Source organism: Nerophis ophidion, linkage group LG07 (genome assembly GCF_033978795.1).
Source record: "Nerophis ophidion isolate RoL-2023_Sa linkage group LG07, RoL_Noph_v1.0, whole genome shotgun sequence".
NCBI lineage: Eukaryota > Metazoa > Chordata > Actinopteri > Syngnathiformes > Syngnathidae > Nerophis > Nerophis ophidion.
Genome location: NC_084617.1, coordinates 46,661,731 through 46,684,620, shown reverse-complemented (window position 1 = coordinate 46,684,620; position 22,890 = coordinate 46,661,731). Strand labels below are relative to the sequence as shown.

General features: G+C 38.2%; 1 protein-coding gene across 1 annotated transcript in view; it reads right to left on the bottom strand.

Moving 5' to 3' along the window:
• The window catches only part of si:dkey-40c11.2 (drebrin-like protein), a 140,799-nt gene that overhangs the window by 48,124 nt on the left and 69,785 nt on the right, over positions 1-22,890 (bottom strand). The window lies entirely within an intron of this gene.

The following is a 22,890-nucleotide window of genomic DNA, read 5'->3' as shown; positions in this document are numbered from 1 at the left end:
TGCGGATAAATAATGAAATATCTATACCGCCGATACCAAATCTTTATGCTATAATATTGGTTCTGAAATTAGGATATAAAGAGTATAGGTACTTTAGTTATTTCAGAAAATGTATATCATTAACAGGAACCTAGTTTAGTAACTAAATCATTGAGATCATGTTTAAATGAAAAGTAATTGATGGGGGGGAAAGTACATATTTGTATATGCATATATATATATATATATATATATATATATATATATATATGTGTGTGTGTGTGTGTGTGTGGGTTTGTGTATATGTATGTATGAATATGTATATGTGTATGCACATGTATATATATATATATTAATATATATATATATATATATATATATATATATATATATATATATATATATATTCTTATATATATATATATATATATATATACACACACACAATCAGTATAGGACACTACACTAATATCACATGGGGGAAAAAATGTCTTCATATATTTAGGTGAAGTTTTCTAAATAATCCATAATCTGGGTGTCATTAAATTTTACATCCATCCAACCGTTTTCTACCGCTTGTCTCTTTCAGGGTTGCGGGGGGTGCTGGAGCCTATACCAGCTAGCAATTACAATAAAACATTTTGTAATCAAGAAAATTCCCGGAAATTAAAATGATTCACTCAGTAATATAAAACCACAAGTGTATGTATCGTTTTATCTAGGGCTATTTGGAGACACTACGTAAGGAGTTGAATGTAAAAAAAAAAGGTAAGGTATTTAGTGCTGAACAACGCCAATAATTTGTTTCGACCTGTTATTTAATATTGTTTGATTATGATTCCCCAGGAGCGGCAACATTTGAAATACACTACTTTCCAAAATATTACCCTTCACTTTAGGTATATTTGTATATTGGATCGGTATTGCCGATTCTACCCTGAATTTTACTTGGTATCGGATCAGAAAGACAATCAGTGGTATCGCACATACTAAAACGCATACAAAATAAGTAAAACCACTGTTTTTCTTTTTCAAATAAAACATTTTTTTTTAAAACATTGTTCGAGTTGAGTCCAAGTTGACACCAACATTCCTGAACGAGCACGTTCACCAACTCTTGATTTATTTCTGTGACCCAACAGAGAGACGAAGCGTCAGGCCTTGACACACCTCTGTCTGTGTATGTGTGAATGAATGTGCTCATCGGGTCATCTCCATGGACCTAGCACATGAATCTAAACTGATTCATTTTGGGTTAAACGATCATTGGAATGCATGCGTGTCTGGCTCTGACTGTGTGTCTGTACATTTTTCCCTCTTGACTCCTGAGGGAATGTCAACAACATCTGGAGCTGGGTCGTGAGTGCACGGGGGCACCAGCAGCTATTACGACAGGCCAAAGGTGAAGGAGCTGTGTGTAAGTGTGTGTGTGTGTGTGTGTGTGTGTGTGTGTGTGTGTGTGTGTTTGTGTGTGTGTGTGTGTGTTTGTGTGTGTGTGTGTGTGTGTGTGTGTGTGTGTGTGTGTGTGTGTGTGTGTGTGTGTGTGTGTGCATGACAAGGTATTTGTGTTAAATACTTTCCATCACTGCGTCGAAACTACAGAGTGTAATTCCCTCAGAAAGTAAGAGCCTGTTCTACTAAAAGAGTGCATGTATTAAAGGCCTACTGAAATGAGATTTTGTCATTTAAACGGGGATAGCAGGTCCATTCTATGTGTTATACTTGATCATTTCGTGATATTGCCATATTTTTGCTGAAAAGATTTAGTAAAGAACATCCACGATAAAGTTCGCAACTGGAGAAAATCCCTGCCTCTACCGGAAGTCGCAGACGATGACGTCACCCGTTGAGGGCTCCTCACATATTCACATTGTTTATAATGGGAGCCTCACACAAAAACAGCTATTCGGACCGAGAAAACATAAATTTCCCCATTAATTTGAGCGAGGATGAAAGATTTGTGTTTGAGGATATTGATAGCGACGGACTAGAAGAAATAAAATTGAAAAAAACGCGATTGCAATCGCGTTGCATTGAGACAGATTCATATGTTTTTAGAGACATTTACTAGGATAATTCTGGGAAATCCCTCATCTTTCTATTGTGTTGGTAGTGTTTTAGTGAGTTTAACTGTACCTGATAGTCAGAGGTTTTCGTCCACGGCCAGGTGTTGACGCACAGTGTCTCAGGGAAGTCGACAGCAGCTGTACGGGAGGCGCAAGCTCAGCTGATCTCTGGTAAGAAGCGACTTTTTAACCACAATTTTCTCACCGAAACCTGCTGGTTGACATGTGGTCGGGATCCATGTCCGCTGTGATCCATAGTAAAGTTTCAACTCCGTGAATTTTAAACAAGGAATCACTGTGTGTTTGTGTGACTAAAGGCTTAAGTTTCCCAACTCCATTGTTCTACTTTGACTTCTCCAATATTAATTTAATAAATTGCAAAAGATTCAGCAACACAGTTCTCCAAAATACTGTGTAATTATGCCGTTAAAGCAGACGACATTTAGCTGTGTGTGTGTGCAGCGCTCATACTTCCTAAAAACCCGTGACGTCTTGCGTACACGGCATCATTACACGACGTTTTCAAGACGAAACTCCCGGGGAAATTTAAAATTGGAATTTAGTAAACTAAAAAGGCTGTATTGGCATGTGTTGCAATGTTAATATTTCATCATTGATATATAAACTATCAGACTGCGTGGTGGGTAGTAGTGGGTTTCAGTAGGCCTTTAAAGCATGTGCAAACGTGATAGCACATGCAAAGCTGATCTACTAAACTTGTGCGCACTGGCATGCAAAACAGGCAGTGACATAAATGCTGCTAAAAGCCGCTGTTTTGAAGCAGATCTGAATCGATCAAGCGTGTGCAGGTGTACCGAATGTAGTGACCGGGCGAATCTCCATCCATCCATCCATTTCCTACCGCTTATTCCCTTTGGGGTGGTAGGGGGACGCTGGTGCTTATCTCAGCTACAATCGGGTGTAAGGCGGTGGACACCCTGGACAGGTTGCCATCCTCATCGCAGCCGGGTTAATCTTTATAATGTTTATGAATTTTATTTTCGCTCATTTCAGAAAAAAACCCCACTGGTGACAACTTCAAGAAATATATTAAACAGTGGACATTTTCAAAGGATAATTTATGATAATTTTGGAGAGGGTGGGCTGTGGTTTCATTTGCAATCTGGGAAGGCGTGCAGACTGGAACATCCTGCAGACCGACTCAAAAAACGGGTAATAAAAGTGACAGTGGGTTAGAATTTATGTTCAATTTACACCAAAGCATAGCCAATACATATGATCTAGACCACAAGGATGTGTTTTACATGTAGATGAAACATAATTATAGGTCCTTTTTAGCTGGATAAAGTTGACTGGAGGAGTCGCGCTGCAGCAAAAGTCTTCACGGATGCAGCTCAAATTCCCAAAGATATCATGTTGTTCTTCTGTACAACATCACACACCAGCTGAGACAGAACTGAGTCAACAATTCCACTGCTGATTGTAACCAAACAGTGCATTTACCTCTGCATGCACTTTCAAATGTCGGTTACTCTGTTGTTTACGATGAACTCATCAAATGACATTTATCCATGAAAATATGGAGAAGCTGGGCGAAGAAGCAGCTTGAAGGACATTCCATGGAAATCCGCTCTCCAATTTATCAATAAAATACATAATTATTTCTAAACATTTCTTTCTTAAAAAACATGTGTTATGTTAAAATAGTTTTTTGGTGGGGAACCAACTCCATCCAACTCATAGTATTACTGCTGTCTGAGCTGCTTTCTTGTTACCATCATTAGAAAGTTGGTTCTGTTGCTGCTATGTTAGGTAATCTACATATTAGGGTTGTACAATATATAGCTACTAGTATAGTACCAAGATACTAATAAATCATATTTAGTACTATACCGCCTCTAAAAAGTACCAGTGTCTGTCCCCCTTTTTATTTAACGGGCATGACGGCGCGTCATCACAAGAGCATATGGGCATGTTCGGCAGTGCACAATCACTGAGTACTTACAAGCAAACAAAGTGTGTAGACAGAAAAGGGACAATGGACGCATTTTGGCCTAAAAACTTAAGATAAAGGTGAAGTTAATAACACTGAAACGCCCTCAGGAAGAGATGCTTTAAGACATGCCTAGCAAGATTGCAACTAATGTCCATCCGCAGTCGGCAGCGTTTTAGCTACTTGTAAATCACTAATCCTCGCCTCCATGGTGACAAATAAAGTATGTTTCTTACAAGTATTATCCCTGCAGGACAAGGAATAGCTAGACATGCTTCACTACACACCGTAGGAGGATACAGCAGCTCACCGGCGTCACAAATTAAACAAATGGCATGGGTGGATCCACACCTGACATCCACTGTAATGATACCAAGTACAAAAGCATATTCAAACAATACTACTATGATTACATCAATATTTTTTAGCATCACAAAATATTTATTCTTATTTTGTTTAATTCATAGTATGCTTATAAACTCAGGAAATACGTCCCTGGACACATGAGGACTTAAATTATGACCACTGTATGGTCCTGTAACTACTTGGTATCGGATCGAGACCCAAAATTGTGGTATCATCCAAAAATAATATAAAGTATCAAACAGAAAAAGTAAGTGATTGTTACATTTTAACAGAAGTGTAGATAGAAAATGTGGAAATAACCAGATTTTAACAGTAAATGAATAAGTAGACTAATGTATTTTCACAGCTTCTTCTTTATAATGTTGACAAAATAATAGGATGATAAATGACACGATATGCTGTTGCATACATCAGCAGACTAATCAGGAACCTTTGCTTGTTTACTTACTACTAAAAGACAAGTTGTGTAGTATGATCACTATTTTATTTAAGGACTAAATTGCAATAAAAACATATGTTTAATGAACCGTAAGATTTGTTGTTGAAATAAAGCCAAAAATGCCATTTTTGGTGGTCCCCTTTATTTAGAAAAGTATTGAAAAGTATATTGGCACCAGGACAACTCTGGTACACATGTGTGTATAAATGACTGTGTAGTGTGTTAGGTATTCTTGTTCACTATCTCATGCACTCCAAGTAAAGTTAAAAAGTGTAATTATTATATAAAACTAGTTTTCCAATGCCTCTGTACAATTATTGGCCGCTTCCAACTGATACACTTTCCTCTTTGCACTTAAAGGCCTACTGAAACCCACTACTACCGACCATGCAGTCTGATAGTTTATATATCAATGATGAAATATTAACATTGCAACACATGCCAATACAGCCTTTTTAGTTTACTAAATTGCAATTTTAAATTTCCCGCAAAGTGTCCTGTTGAAAACGTCGCGGATTGCTGACGTGTACGCGTGACGTCACGGTCTGTTAGGAAATATTAGTGCTGCGCACACACACAGCTAAAAGTCATTTGTTTTAACGGCATAATTACACAGTATTTTGGAGATCTGTGTTGCTGAATCTTTTGTAATTTGTTCAATTAATAATGGAGAAGTCATAGTAGAAAAATGGAATTGGGAAGCTTTAGCCTTTTGCCACACAAACACACGGTGATTCCTTGTTTAAAATTCCCAGAGGTGAAGCATTACTATGGATCAGAGCGGTCAAGCGAACATGGATCACGACCAAATGTCAACCAGCAGTTTTCGGTGAGAAAATTGTCGTAAAAAGTCGGCACCTACCGGAGATCAGCAAAGCTTGTGCCGTCCATACAGCTGCCGTCGACTTCCATCAGACACTGGCCTCAAGACACCCGTGGACAAACCCCTCCGACTATCAGGTACTGTTAAACTCACTTAAACACTAGCAACACAATAGAAGGATAAGGGATTTCCCAGAATTATCCTAGTAAATGTGTCTAAAAACATCTGAACCCGACCCAATGGGATCGCGTTTTTTTTTTTTTTTTCTAGTCCGTCGCTTTCAATATCCTCAAACATGAATCTTTCATACTCGCTCAAATTAATGAGGAAATTTTCGTTTTCTCGGTCTGAATAGCTCTTTATGTTGGAGGCTCCCATTAAAAACAATGTGAGGATGTGAGGAGCCCTCAACGGGTGACGTCATCGTCTGCGCCTTCCAGTAGAGGCAGGGCATTTCTGTTAGCGACCAAAAGTTGTGAACTTTATTGTCGATGTTCTCTACTAAATCCTTTCAGCAAAAATATGGCAATATCGCGAAATGATCAAGTATGACACATAGAATGGACCTGCTATCCCCGTTTAAATAAAAAAATCTCATTTCAGTAGGTCTTTAAGGTAAATAAAAGGCTAAGCTATAGTTAAAACATTTATAACATCACGCATTTTTCCTCATATTATTCTTCAGACCACATGAAAATAAGCTCCCTAGAGACTGTGAGAAGTAAATAGTTACTTGTCTGTCAGAGAGTCTGCACAACCGACGCCACTGCTATTTATAATAATAAAAAGGTTATTATATAACTTGAGGACATAAAATATTATTTGAGATGCAACAGCATTCACGTGTACAGATTCACACAATAACAGCTCACAAAAGAACCAGCCTAATTAGCATCCTGATATAAAAGGTCAGTGTGAGAACAATAAACAAAGGCTGGTCAAAGTCAATCAGTGTGTGTGTGTGTGTGTGTGTGTGTGTGTGTGTGTGTGTGTGTGTGTGTGTGTTCTTAGGACACAACTATCATATTGTTTGCCCTGCTGAACACACTGCATGCACAGAACAAGAAGAGGCAGATAACTTCTCCCTGACTTTTTTTGTTTGACACTTGTTAATATTTACTTAGTACACCGATATTTTAGAGCAGGTTAGCGTATTGTATTTGTACACAACAGCACTGCAATTCATCTTGCCTCGATAAATGGTCCTATTTCATGGAATGTCCTCAAGACAAATGTTGATTCATTCAATTGCATGTTTTGAAGACTAAAATTGTGTGATGCTGCCCAATTGTTGAATCAAGAGACGACCCGGTTATGGAATTAAGAACAGAAAAATGGTATATTGCTAAAGAGATGCCGATGAATATTCTCATTCATACAGGTCAACAGCTGTTCTTTTGCAACACAAAAGAGCGAAAACCTGAAATAGGATGAAAAACATCCTTGATTAGGCATGTTCTCACTTTTATAGGGTAAATACCATATTTTTCCGGACTAAAAGGCGCACTTAAAATCCTTTCAATTTCTCAAAACTTGACCGTGCGCCTTATAACCTGGTGCGCCTAATGTACGGAATTATTTTGGTTGTGCTGACCAAACATGAAGCTATTTTATTTAATACATGGTGAAATGATAAGTGTGCAATCATGTGTTGACTGTGCAATCATGTGTTGACTGCAATATGATGGCAGTCACACATAAGCGATATGTGTAGACTGTAATGTGACTCAAGAAAACAACACCAAAATTGTATATGTACTATTGAAAATACAGAACATTACACACGGCACTCAAAAATCTATGAAAATGTTTTACTACGACTTTGGTAAGCTACAAAGCCGAACTGCTTGATGGGACTCGGTGGCCTAGTGGTTAGAGTGTAATGATAAGTGTGACCAGTAGATGGCAGTCTCACATAATAGATACAGTACATGTAGACTGCAATATAATGGTAGTCACACATAAGAGATATGTGTAGACTGCAATATGACACCAGTAAACAGCACCAAAACTTAAAATGTTCCATTGAAAATAAAGAACATTACACATGGTACTCAAAAATCTGTCAAAATGTTTTAGTATGACTATGAAGCCGCACCGCTTGATGGATTGTTAGCCCATTATGGCTACCGCAGTCAGACATTCGAGTATTACTATGGTTCGTGTATAAAGACCGCAAAATGGCACCCATTAGTAGACATATATTATCTGGCGTTTTGTTTCACAATATTATGCAAAACAAAGTTTTTGTACCTACTGGTACCTGCTGATGTGTATTTGAGATCTGCATAAGTACTGAAAATGTGCGCATGTTTGCCACTGTAGTCCGTGACAATTCCGAAGTCGATAAGAATCTTCTTTTTCACTATCTTCTTGTTATGGGACATTCACCTTCTGCTGTTGCCATTTCTAATATAAAGTAGCGTAAAGTTCTAACTTATATCTAGCTATGGAAGGGCTAAAAACTACCAGTGTAGTGGGTTTACATTATTCACCCACAGACTTTTAGTTATTAGAGAGTTCCCGTCAGATGTTTTTTTACGGGACACATTTCCGGCATTGTTATTGCACTAGTGAGCCACGGATGAGAAGATGCTGCTCCATTATTGATTTAAGAAAAGTCTGAATTTAATTAAAACAGTTAAGTCCATCTTTTGACACTTCTTCCACTCCCGTCCTTGCACGCTACACCGCTAAAACAAAGATGAAGGGGAGAAGAGGCTGTCGAAGGTGAGCCACGTAAATAAGACCGCCCACAAAACGGCGCATTCTGAAGCGACTGTCAGAAAGCGACTTGAAGATGTTCAGTAAAACATAATCTGTGCAACATTTTGAGAAAGGAACCAACATTAATATGTTATGTAGACCACAAGGAAGTGTTTTCCTTTTTTTTTCTTAAAAGGACCCCTTTAATGTGCCTTATAATCCCATGCGACTTTTGTATGAAAAAAACCTGACTAGTCCCGCTAATCGGCAGTGTGCCTTATAATCCGGTGCACCTCTGGTCCAAAAAATATGGTATGTTGTGGGTTTTAGGACAATCTGAACAGTTCCGTTGTGATCGATTCAATGTTATGAAAATTGTCCTGTCTTTTGAATGGTCAATAAGACATAGTGTGAGGTAAAGCACAAAATTGATAATGCAGACGCTCTTTCACAAGCATGTATTTGAGAATTAATCATGTTTGCAAAAAGTAAAAGCTAATAAGATGGCCAGTAGAAGCCCGATCTTGACAGCCATTTGTTAACTTGGCACTCACCTTACAGAATGTAGACAATGCGTGATCATTCCTTGGGCATTAACCAAAGTCAAGTAAGTGCCTTGCAATTTAATGAGACCACATTCTCTGGGGGTCTTTAGTATTAGAAATAAGCTTAACTAATCTCATGTTTCCACAGATCAGTCATAAAAAAAAAAAAAACACGACACACATCTACATTAGTCTAGAGTTAGGACTAAAATCCACTTTTACTGATCTTTTTCAGCTCGACACATTCCAAAAGGTCGCGACTGACATGCAGTCGTGGTCAGTCATGGTCAGAGGTCAGCATGCGTCTGGGGGAGTCTTAAATCCACGTGCAAATTCTCCGCCCACACCAAACAAGCTCGCACATGAAGGCACAAAGTTGACGTGGCGACTAAACCATAAGAGTAAGGTCTGAGGGTATTTATCTTACAGGACTAGCTTGGGTGGAAGCTTTGGCTCTTGAGAGGAGACTAGTGGTCCTAATTAATCTCTCTAAGCGTGCATACCTCTTGAATGAATACTCCACACAAGTACAATCTTTAGCCATGTAGAGACGGAAACGTAGCTATGGCACAGATCGCCGATCAGTTTAAAAAATCCAATATTAACCATGATACAGATCAACATCTTTGTTATCAAAATTGTATCAGTTTCCTTGCTTTTACTGTAATGTGTCATGAAAATGTTGTTATATTTTCTGGGGAAAATGTAGCTTTGAACAAATCTGTTATTGTAAGTTTTGTCTATTGTTGTAGGTATAAAACATCCTAAACAGTGTTTCTTCTCTGCATGTCTATCAGGGTTGTACGGTATATCGGTACTAGTAAAGTACCATGGTACTAATGAATTAAAAAACGGTACTATACTGCTCTTAAAAAATACCGGTATTTTTTTTTCCAAACATCGTCCAGACATACATTAAACATCGTCACGTGGTGGCATTGCTGGTAAAACAACCAGAGGCGCATGTTGAGCGACACAAATGCCCAATGTACTAACAAACATGGAGATAGAAGAGAGAGAATAGACAAATTTCGCCTAAAAACTAACGATAAAGTTAAAGCTATAAACGCTTAAGCGCCGTTCTGGAACAAGTCCTTTAAAAGCCGTTCTAGAACAGGTGCTTTAAAACATAGCTAGCTAGCGGCTAACATCCATCTGCAGTTGGCAATGTTTTAGCTACATCACTAATTGTCACCTCTGTGGCAACAAATAAACTATGTTTTTACAAATATCATCCCTAGAGGACTAGGAATAGCTAAACATGCTTCACTACACACTTACAATAGCTTACCGCTAACAGCTAGCTCGCACTCCTGAATGTAAACAGATGCCAAGGGTAAATCTACGCAGATGTCGACTGTAATGATACAAAGTACGAGAGCCGTATATAATCGATACTCCTGTGATTACATCTTTATTGTGGAAGTGGCTCAAGTAAACAACATGTTTACTTGACCCACTTCCTGGGTATCAAGGAGATCTTTGTATTATTAGGTCCAGCAGTGTTAAATATTATAAACGTATCACTTTCCTCTGGCACTTTCCCCCTAGTATTCAAAAAAGCGGTTATTCATCCTCTCCTTAAAGGGAACATTATCACAATTTCAAAAGGGTTAAAAACAATAAAAATCAGTTCCCAGTGGCTTGTTGTATTTTTTGAAGTTTTTTTCAAAATTTTACCGGTCCTGGAATATCCCTAAATAAAGCTTTAAAGTGCCTTATTTTCGCTATCTTCGAAACCACTAACCATTTCCCTGTGACGTCATACAGGGCTGCCAATACAAACAATATGGCGGTTACCACAGCAAGATATAGCGACATTAGGTCGGATTCAGACTCAGATTTCAGCGACTTAAGCGATCCTACAGATTGCGCATGTATTGAAACAGATGGTCGGAGTATGGAGGCAGATAGCGAAAACGAAATTGAAGAAGAAATTAAAGCTATTGAGCGAATAGCTATTGATGCTATTCGGCCATAGCGTGGGTGTACCTAATGAAGTGGCCCATAGCATGGCTGCCTTATTAGCATCGCCGGTAAAATGTGCAGACCAAACGATCAGGACTTTCGCGTCTTGTGACACTGGAGCAACTTAAATCCGTCGATTGGTAAGTGTTTGTTTCGCATTAAATGTGGGTATGTAGTTTCAAATGTACATACAGCTAGCGTAAATAGCATGTTAGCATTGATTAGCATAGCATGTTAGCATCGATTAGTTGGCAGTCATGCCGTGACCAAATATGTCTGATTAGCCCATAAGTCAACAACATCAATAAAACTCACCTTTGTGATTTCGTTCACTTAATCGTTGCAAATGAATCTGCAGGTTATCCATATATCTTTGTGCCATGTCTGTCTTAGCATCGCCCGTCAAATGTGAAGACACTTTGGTACACAATGGGGGTCTGGTGGCAGATTTTTTGCCAGTGGTGCAACTTGAATCCCTCCCTGTTAGTGTTGTTACACCCTCCGACAACACACCGACGAGGCATGATGTCTCCAAGGTTCCAAAAAATAGCTGAAAAAACGGAAAATAACAGAGCTGAGACCCGGTGTTTGTAATGTGAAAATGAATATGGCGGGCGTGTTACCTCGGTGACGTCACGTTCTGACGTCATCGATAAAAGACCGATAAATAGAAAGGCGTTTAATTTGCCAAAATTCACCCATTTACGGTTCGTAATTCGGTTAAAAAAATACATGGTCTTTTTCCTGCAACATCAAGGTATATATTGACACTTGCATAGTTTTGGTGATAATGTTCCCCTTTAAAAGACCTAACCTCGATCCTGACTTCATGGTAAACTACCGACCGGTGTCTCACCTTCCCTTTATTTCGAAAATCCTTGAAAAAATTGTTGCAGAGCAGCTAAATGAACACTTAGCATCTAACAATCTATGTGAAACCTTTCAATCCGGTTTCAGGGCAAATCACTCTACGGAGACAGCCCCTCGCAAAAATGACTAATGATCTATTGCTGACGATGGATTCTGATGAGTCATCTATGTTGCTGCTCCTCGATCTTAGCGCTGCTTTTGATACCGTCGATCATAATATTTTATTAGAGCGTATCAAAACACGAATTAGTATGTCAGACTTAGCCCTGTCTTGGTTTAACTCCTATTTTACTGACAGGATGCAGTGCGTCTCCCATAACAATGAGACCTCAGACTATGTCAAGGTAACGTGTGGAGTTCCCCAGGGTTCGGTCCTTGGCCCTGCACTCTTCAGCATCTTCATGATGCCGCTAGGTGACATCATACGCAAATATGGTGTTAGCTTTCACTGTTATGCTGATGACACCCAACTCTACACGCCCCTAAAGCTGACCAACACGCCGGATTGTAGTCAGCTGGAGGCGTGTCTTAATGAAATTAAACAATGGATGTCAGCTAACTTTTTGCAACTCAACGTAAAAAAACGGAAATGCTGATTATCGGTCCTGATAGACACCGACCTCTATTTAAAAATACAACTTTAACATTTGACAACCAAACAGTTAAACAAGGCGACTCGGTAAAGAATCTGGGTGTTATCTTTGACCCAACTCTCTCCTTTGAGTCACACATTAAAAGCGTTACTAAACGGCCTTCTTTCATCTCGGTAATATCGCTAAAATTCGCTCCATTTTGTCCACTAGTGACGCAGAGATCATTATCCATGCGTTTGTTACATCCCGTCTCGATTACGGTAACGTAATATTTTCGGGTCTCCCAATGTCTAGCATTAAAAGATTACAGTTGGTACAAAATGCGGCTGCTAGACTTTTGACAAGAACAAGAAAGTTTGATCAGATTACGCCTATACTGGCACACCTGCACTGGCTTCCTGTGCACTTAAGATGTGACATTAAGGTTTTACTAATTACTTATAAAATACTACACTACACTAGCTCCAGCCTATCTTTCCGATTGTATTGTACCATATGTCCAGGCAAGAAATCTGCGTTCAAAGGACTCCAGCTTATTAGTGATTCCCGAAGCCCAAAAAAAGTCTGCGGGCTGTAGAGCGTTTTCTGTTCGGGCTCCAGTACTCTGGAATGCCCTCCCGGAAACAGTTCGAGATGCCACCTCAGTAGAATCATTTAAGTCTCACCTTAAAACTCATTTGTATACTCTAGCCTTTAAATAAACCTCCTTTTTAGACCATTTGATCTGCCGTTTCTTTTCTTTTTCTCCTCTGTCCCACTCTCCCTTGTGGAGGGGGTCCGGTCCAGTGGCCATGGATGAAGTACTGGCTGTCCAGAGTCGGGACCCAGGATGGACCGCTAGTCCAGAGTCGGGACCCCGGATAGACCGTTCACCTGTATATCGGGCTGGGGACATCCCTGCGCTGCTGATCCGTCTCCGCTTGGGATGGTTTCCTGCTGGCTCCACTATGGACGGGACTCTCGCTACTGTGTTGGATCCACTTTGGTCTGGACTCTCACCGTTGTGTTGGATCCATTATGGATTGAACTTTCACAGTATCATGTTAGACCCGCTCGACATCCATTGCTTTCGGTCCCCCCAGCATGCCCACATATACGGTCCTCTCCAAGGTTTTTCATAGTCATCATTGTCACTGTCACCGATGTCCCAATGGGGTAAGTTTTCCTTGCCCTTATGTGGGCCTACCGAGGATGTCGTTGTGCTTTGTGCAGCCCTTTGAGACACTGGTGATTTAGGGCTATATAAATAAACATTGATTGATTGATTGATTGATTGATTGATTGATTGATTGATTTTGAAGTATCACAAAATCTGCTGTCTTTTTTATTATTTATAAACCCAGGAAATATGTCCCTGGATACATAAGAACTTAAATTATGACTAAGGTATGACCCAGTAACTACTTGGTATTGAATGAATACCAACATTTGTAGTATTCCCCAAAACTAATGTAAAGTATCAAACAACAGACAAACAAGTGATTATTCAATTTTAACAGAAGTGTAGATAAATCAGGTAAGTAAGCAGATATTAACAATAGGTGAACAAGTAGATTAACAATCCATTTTCTACCGCTTGTCCTTCTTCATTTTGACAAAATAATAGAATGGAAAACAACACAATATGTTACTGCATAGGTCAGCAGACTAATTAAGAGCCTTTGTTTGTTTACTTACTACTAAAAGAGATGTTGTCTAGAATGTCCACTTTCTTTTTTAATGCCAAAAGTGTTCTTTGATTGCAATAAGAAACATGTTTAATGTATCATAGGATTTTCTGTTAAAATGTAACAAATAACGAAGAAAAATGTTGGTCCCCTTTGTTTAGAAAAGTATTGAGAAGTATTGAAAAGTATCTAAATACATTTTGGTACCAGTACCAAAATATTGTTATCGGGACAACCCTAGTGTCTTTATTACAATACCAATGAATTATCCCTGCTGTGTACATCTAAAGCAGCCTGCTTAAACAAAAAATGTGCAGAAGCAGACGTGACAAAGCAAGAAACACGCAAGTCAGACCCAACTAACTTTTTCTATGTTGCTTTACTTAATGGGAAAAAATGAGTCATTTCTGTACTGCGGCCATGCAGCCTCAAACTGGGCCAACTCCAATATGACTTCAGAAGAGGGAGGAGCTCAAGGGAGGAGAACACCATGATGTCATGGTCTCAGCATTGATAAATGAAACCTCTGCATGCAGGGCTACTACTGCCAAACCCCTCGGTGCGAATAAACAAGAAAAAGGAACATCAAAAGTCCCAAGCTCATGTGCACACACAGTATAATGCAAGCTAGTAACAATGATGAGAGCCTTGCAATACTCAACTGTATCTCCAGGCGTTTGTCTTGACGTGTTATTACGAAATAACCTATTGGCAGGATTTATTTGATTAAAAGTTGTATTGCAATTAACACATCTGCAGTGCGGTATGACTACAAATAAATAATAACAGATCATTTCAGTCAGTTTTATCAAGTAGTTTTACCATCCATCCATCCATTTCCTACCACTTATTCTCTTTGGGGTCGCGGGGGGCGCTGGTGCCTATCTCAGCTACAATCGGGCGGAAGGCGGTGTACACCCTGGACAAGTCACCACCTCATCACAGTGTTACCATTTATGGAAATGCATCAACTCTGAGTTAGTAAAAGTTTGTGCATTATAGAAGTAGAATTGTCTAAAATCAACTTATATACAAACGTTGTATGTATCAAAATTATATGCATAGATTAATAAATATACAAATATTAATGTGACATACAAATAAATATTTCTTTTTTTATAAATAAACGCATATTTGTAAATATATTAGAGATTAGAAAATATATACAAATAACATTTATAAATATACAAATGTGACTTACAAATAAATCAAGAATTTGTATAAATAAACGTGTATTTATAAATATATTTTTGAGATTTGTATATAAATAAGCTTGATTTTGTATTTGTATTTGCATTGAATTTGCATATGTGGATCGCTTTTTTGCTTTTGTGTCGATGAGACATTCCTCCCACAAACGAGATGCACAAATAACTGTGACCTACACACTCCCCTGAACAACCAGCAGAGGGCACTGCAGCCTGATCAGTATCTACATCGAGACAAGGTAATTAAATGGCATTGATACAAAAAAATAAGCAGCTAGCACGGTATTTCAGATTAACTGGATAAGTTAGTATTAGCTAATACATCACTAATGTTAGCGAACTCAGGCCCGTTGTGCGTTCTCTCTGTAAAGACGTGGATTATTTTGTGCAGAGAACTCCAGGCATTCTGAATATAATGCATACAATGCTCTGTGACCCAGACCGCTCTGGCTGCAATGCCCTCTGCTGGTTGTTCAGGGGAGTGTGTAAATCACATTTATTTGTGCATGTGGTTTGTGGGAGTAATGTCTCATCAACACAAAAGCTAAAATGCGGTTCGCATATGCAAATTCAATATACAAATACAAAATCAAGCATATTTATATTAAAATCTCAAAAATATATTTACAAATACAAGTTTTTTATACAAATGTTTGATTTATTTGTATGTCACCTTTTTTTCATTTATAAATTGCATTTGTATATATTTTCAAATTTCAAAAATATATTTAGTAATACACGTTTATGTATACAAAGTATGTATTTATTTGTATATCACATTTGTATTTGTATTTGTATTATTTATTAATATATGCATATGTATTAATAACTTATTGATACTTGTATATATATAGGTTGATGTGAGACAATTCTACTTCCATAGTGCATTGCTTCTCACCTCTGGAGTAGAAGGTAGTGGCCATAAAGTGAGAAGTTGGTGAACTTTGACATTCGACGTAGAGATGGCAGCGAAGAGATGAAAAAGCGCTCATTTTTTGTTTCACCTGCTTAATGATTATGATTCATTTTTAATCTACACAGGAAGATATGAACATCCCAACAGTCGACATCCCAGTGAGAGTAGACATTGTATAGTAAGTGAATAATTTATTATATTTGTAGTTTGTGTTTCTTGTTTAGCACTTTAGCACAATACTGCAACTTGATTGATCTTCTAATCACTCATCTTCTAAAACCTGTAGCTCATCCTCTGTATTTTCAGGTTCAAAAATATAAGGTTCTTGATCATTATTTGTCCCAAAGTAGTCGTCGTTGGCTTTCATGAAGTCTGCCATGAGTAGTAATGTTGTTGTTGTTGAAGGAAATGGCGAACATTGTAATGTGTCTGTGAAATGAATGCACCTTTCTATGCTTAAAATGAGCAAAATACTTAAATATTACATGTTAACATGAATGTGTCTGTAACTATATAACATATATACAGTGTGAACATGAAATGTTAATGAAAGTTTTTTTTGGGATCTTTTTTACAGTGCATTACAAGCGGAATAGAGCAAAGTATATTACCTTTTGTGTTAGCTGATTCATGCTAGTGTTTATTTACGTGTTAGAATGCATAAATAAAGAAACACATATGTAATCTTGTCTTACATAAAGATTGTAAATGATGGGAACATTTAAAAAAATTGTGCATTTCCCCTTTAAAAATTATACATATTTGATTATACACAATTTAAACACAGCAACCCTGTGTATAATCTGATTTAAAAATGCAATTGTTTGACATTGATGGAATCAGTTGCATGAAATTATATTCACGGTCAACCATGCTTTGAATTCTTACTGTGCACAAATAAAGCGACGCCTCGTGAATACTCTGAAATCCATGTTTCACTACGACAGGAAAATCGTTCAGGATCCACGGTATTATTGCTCAATGTGTGCCAACAAGGGAAAGAATGAAAGCTGTGTGGTTTACGTCAACTGCTGATTGATTAACTGTACTTGAAAATAAAGACATGAGAAAAATTATGTTCGTCTTCACCATTTGTTGTACTGTAACTTCAACAAATTGTTTGTATTACATATCGTAAGAAATGCAATAGAATATAGGCAATGATAATAATAAGAAGTATGAATAATTATGTGTATAGGAAAAACTGAATGTTACCTTATCACAACAACAAACATGATACTAATTTAAATAAAAATAAATGCGTTTAAGCAAAAAAATTATTATTATTTGTATACATTTTTCTGGTCATAGAATTTTTAATTTCAAAGTTTTTTCCAACTCTTCTAAATAGTGTTGGAACCAAAATACACTTTTAAATATGCGTAGCTAACTTGTGTCCTACTTGTTTTTAAAGTTGATGTGCTTCATTAACTTTACAAATAGTTTAGATTGTATCCTTTAACTCTTGTGTGCCAGTTTTTACTAAAAAAATATATTTAAAATGTTTAATAGTTTAACCATCATTAGTTATTTTTGTTTTTTTGTTTGTATTTTTACATATGTGCCAGTTTGCTGATAAATATATTATGAATTTGACTTTCGAATGGTTAACAGTGTGTTTTGAAATTTGAAAATGTTTAGCAAAGCAATCTTATTTCATATGTACATATAGTTTACATTTACATTGCAATCATATCTACGTGTACAGAATCACGTTTTTTCATGTACCGTCTAAAACCCTGTCACCCTTTGGTTCAGGGTTGACCTGCGATCCTGCAACTATTTTTAGCCCCAAGTCTACCTCTCCTGTCTGTGTTGAAGTAAGCAGTATGAGACGTCCCTACGGCACACTGTGCTCATTTCCTCTCTCCAAACATGGGCAAAAGAAATCCTGCCAAAATCCAGCATGTTGGAGGGGGGAAGAAGTTTCTTTCCACGTTTTGTCTGGCATGTAACTCACATCGTACCCCCTGTGACTCGTATCATTTTGTGTCTGCATATGCGGAAAGCCCAGTGGCGCATGCATTCCTCCATCTGGACTGAAGAGAAATGTGGCTGAGTTGGAGAAATGCTACTAAACAAGAGTGAACATGGGAAATGTAGATATTATTACAGAAAAATATCATAGAGTTTAAAGTGATTGTTTGCATGAGACATAATTTCGAGCAAAAACCAAAGGAGTAATGTTGCCATGTTTTCCTTTACTTTTTATTTGGCTTTTATTGGCTTTGTTGTAAAAGAAGAGCTTTGTTTACACTTACACAGTGATGAATCCAAAAAACATTTGATTTGATTTGACATTAAATTTTGCAAATTGCGGCCATTGGTATAGTGCTTACAACAGGGGTAGGGAACCTATGGCTCTAGAGCCAGATGTGGCTCTTTTGATGACTGCATCTGGCTCTCAAGAAAAATCTTAGCTGACTTTGCTTAACACGATAAGTAATGAATAATGTATCTAACGCCCTTGACGCGAATCCCTGAGGGGTGATGGACGGCTGGGCAGTGCCTGAAGAGCTGCAGCCCGCCACCGTAGCCCCCCACTCCCTCCCCTATGTTGCAAGTCTGGAGTTGTATGTTGTCATATGTATATATGCTTTGCTCCATAGTTTTTTCCCCATAGCTGTTCTGTGAACCTAACACTGTTTGTCTAATCAAATAAATCAGTCAATTAACAAATATTTGTTGTTCTTGGACAATAACAATACCTACCTACCTAATTTCGTTGGTAATCACAGTGTCAAAATATCCGTTTTCTACTACACCTGTTCAAGAAGTTGCATTCATGGTAAGAAGTATTTTATTTATTGCTGGTTAGCTTCAGAATAACAATGTTAATTAAAAATAATAAGAGACCTACAATAGTCTAAAAACGTTGGTCTTACTAAAAAAAAATGCAGGCATTTAGTTATATTCAGTGTTAAAAAAACTATTCTATGGCTCTCACAGAAATACATTTTAAAATATTTGGCTTTAATGGCTCTCTCAGCCAAAAAGGTTCCCGACCTCCGGCTTACAACATTGTCAAGGACATGCCAATATATTAGGGACGGCGTGGCGCAGTGGTAGAGTGGCCGTGCACAACCCGAGGGTCCCTGGTTCAATCCCCACCTAGTACCAACCTCGTCACGTCCGTTGTGTCCTGAGCAAGACACTTCACCCTTGCTCCTGATGGGTGCTGGTTAGCGCCTTGCATGGCAGCTCCCTCCATCAGTGTGTGAATGTGTGTGTGAATGGGTGAATGTGGAAGTAGTGTCAAAGCGCTTTGAGTACCTTGAAGGTAGAAAAGCGCTATACAAGTACAACCCATTTATCATTTATTTATTTAACCAGAGTTTCCCATACAATAGTTTGCTATTAAAAGTTAAAAAAAAAAATACATTAGTTTTTTTCTAATATTTGCAATACAGGAAGGTAATATTTCACATTCCTGGTGATATATGTGCTGTCATCTTCTGGCAGTCATGTTCCTTAAAACATTAGCCACGTCTACGTGGACAACATTTATTAAACCCAAAACCAGGGAAGTTAGCACGTTGTGTAAATGGTAAATAAAACAGAATAAAATGATTAGCAAATCCGTATCAACCTATATTCAATTGAATAGACTGCAAAGACAAAATACTTAATGTTCAAACTGGTAAATGTTGAAATTTTTCGCTAATATTCGCTCATTTGGAATTTGATGCCTATAACCAGTTTCAAACAGGTGGCACAAGTGGCAAAAAAGACTAAAAAAGTTGAGGAATACTCATCAAACACTTATTTGGAACATCCCACAGGTAAACAGGCTAATTGGGAACCGGTGGGGGCCATGATTGGGTATAAAAGCAGATTCCATGAATTGCTCAGTCATTCACAGACAAGGAGGGCGAGGATAACCACTTTGTTAACTAATGTGTGAGCAAATTGTCCAACACTTTAAGAACAACATTTCACCATCTACAGTTCATCATATCATCAAAAGGTTCATAAAATGCACGTAAGCTGCAAGGCCATGACCTTCAATCCCTTAAGCGGTACTGCATCAAAAAGCAACATCACTGTGTAAAGGATATCACATCGTGGGCTCAGGAACACTTCAGAAAAACACTGTCAGTAACTACAGTTGGTCGCTACACCTGTAAGTGCAAATTAAAACTCTACTAAGCAAAGCGAAAGCCATTTATCAAAAACACCTAGAAATGCCGCAGACTTTGATCGCCCGAACTCATCTAAGATGGAGTGATGCAAACTGGAAAAGTGTTCTGACGAATCGACATTTCAAATTGTTTTGGAAACTGTGGACGTCGTGTCCTCCGGACCAAAGAGGAAAAGAACCATCCGGACTGTTATAGGCGCGAAGTTCAAAAGCCAGCATCTGTGATGGTATGGAGGTGTATTAGTGCCAAAGGCATGGGTAACTTACACATCTGTGAAGGGAAAACTGAAAAGTAAATACAGGTTTTAGAGCAACATGTTGCCATCCACGCAACGTCTTTTTCATGGACGCCCCTGCTTATTTCAGCAAGACAATACCAAGCCACATTCAGCACGTGTTGTTACAGCGTGGCTTTGTAATAAAAGTGTGCGAGTACTAGACTGGTCTGCCTGTAGTCCAGACCTGTCCCCCATTGAAGATGTGTGGCGCATTATGAAGCCTCAAATACCACAACGGAGACCCCGGACTGTTGAACATCAAGCAAGAATGGGAAATAATTCCACCTGAAAAGCTTCAAAAATTGGTTTCCTCCGTTCCCAAACGTTTACTGAGTGTTGTTAAAAAGAAAGGCTATGTAACACAGTGGTAACAATGACAACTTTTTTGTTATGTGTTGCTGCCTTTAAATTTTAAGTTAATGATTATTTTTAAAACAAAATTAGGTTTCTCAGTTCGAACATTATATATCTTGCTTTTGCACTCCAGTCAATTGAATACAAGTTGAAAAGGATTTGCAAATCATTGTATTCTGGTTTTATTCCCGATTTACACAACGTGCCAACTTCACTGGTTTTGTGTTTTTTATTAAAACTGATCATCATTCGGATTAGATTGTTACTGTTGTACATGGACGCTGAAAAAAATTATTTGATTATGGCGTGCATTTTAATGCATCACACCATCATTCGGAATACTTGATTTTGACATGCGCAGAGCCTAACATAAACGGAAAGATGTGTTATTATTAAACGGTACATCATTAAACTATTCAGCATATGATATCAATCCTGGACTTCATGCAAGTTTAGCTGCAGAGGACTTGCAGATTACTTTCTGATGGCCGAGCACATGCACGGGCGTTAACCCGAAGAATGCGTTCTACAATTATTGCAACCATATCAGTTAAAAAGCAGACACATTGTGCAACAGAAAGAAGCAGAACGAGTCAAAACTCTTGGCGAGCTCGCTAGTTTTAGTCAGTTATTAATATCAGAATGTTAAACGTTGTTTATACAGCAAAGGGTGGGGTTGTATGATGACACTTTGACTCTATTTCCATGAACCTTTAACCGAAACTACTAAGAACATATACCCAAAATATATGTCGGCCTACATAAATTATAGACACGTTTGGTGTGTTACAGTGTGAGGTGATGTACAAGTCTGTCATTTTCTCTCAGAGCCAATGAAACCTGGCTGTCAAAACACGGCTGCTAATAGCTGGAGTTCAGGTGTTAAACAAGCTTGACCCAGATCCAGTGAGTGACAGCGAGAAGAGCCCAGAACAAGTTGGAAAGTGTGCTGGAGAAGACAGAATGTGCAGGTGAACAGAAAGGCGGCTATGGAGAGAGCACACAAGTGAAGAGTGTTGGGCCCTCGTAGGAAGAAACAGAGTAATCCTCACAAGCTGAGAAACAGGGCCTCTTAGTCAGAACCGCTGAGAAGGCGTGAGTGGAAACACACCATGGTGGACTCCCGGGGTCGACTCAAAATGATGCATCAGTCAGTAAAAGGAAGCCCAAAATGTAATCCTCAATGAACAATACAAAGCAGTGTAACACGCAACATGTTCTCATGGGAATTTATCCGGAAATCGTAAACTTAAACATGAACTATATTCATATACTGGACTATTTTCCACCAACATGAATTTTACAGTTTGCTGTCATTTCTAAGGAGTTATAGGACTACAGGGTTAAGACTTAGAACCCACGCAAAAACTGTGTATTCGGTGATGATAATCCCAAGAGCAAACTGGACAATACTGTATAACACAGGTGTCAAACTAAGGCCCCGGGGACAGATCTGGCTCACGACGTCATTTTATCTGGCCCACAAACACTGTGTGAAGTGAAGTGAAGTGAATTATATTTATATAGCGCTTTTCTCAAGTGACTCAAAGCGCTTTACATAGTGACACCCAATATCTAAGTTACATTTAAACCAGTGTGGGTGGCACTGGGAGCAGGTGGGTAAAGTGCCTTGCCCAAGGACACAACGGCAGTAACTAGGATGGCACAAGCGGGAATCGAACCTGCAACCCTCAAGTTGCTGGCACGGCCACTCTACCAACCGAGCTAAGCCGCTGTCAATAAAGTACCTAATATTTTCTCACTGATTGTTTTCATTTTGACAGAAAAAATATACGTTTGAAATTGCATACCTTTTAAACTTTAATAGTATCCAATGTTGCAACAAATATTACAGTATATCATCAGACTTTCCAAATAAATTTTTGTCTAAATAAAAATACTTAACTTTAGAGCAAACTACCCATCATATTAATAAAAAATGACAATACATTTTACGTTGTTCTTAAAGCATATTACTGTAAATTGAAAAAAACGACTAAGGTTTTTTGCGTTAAAA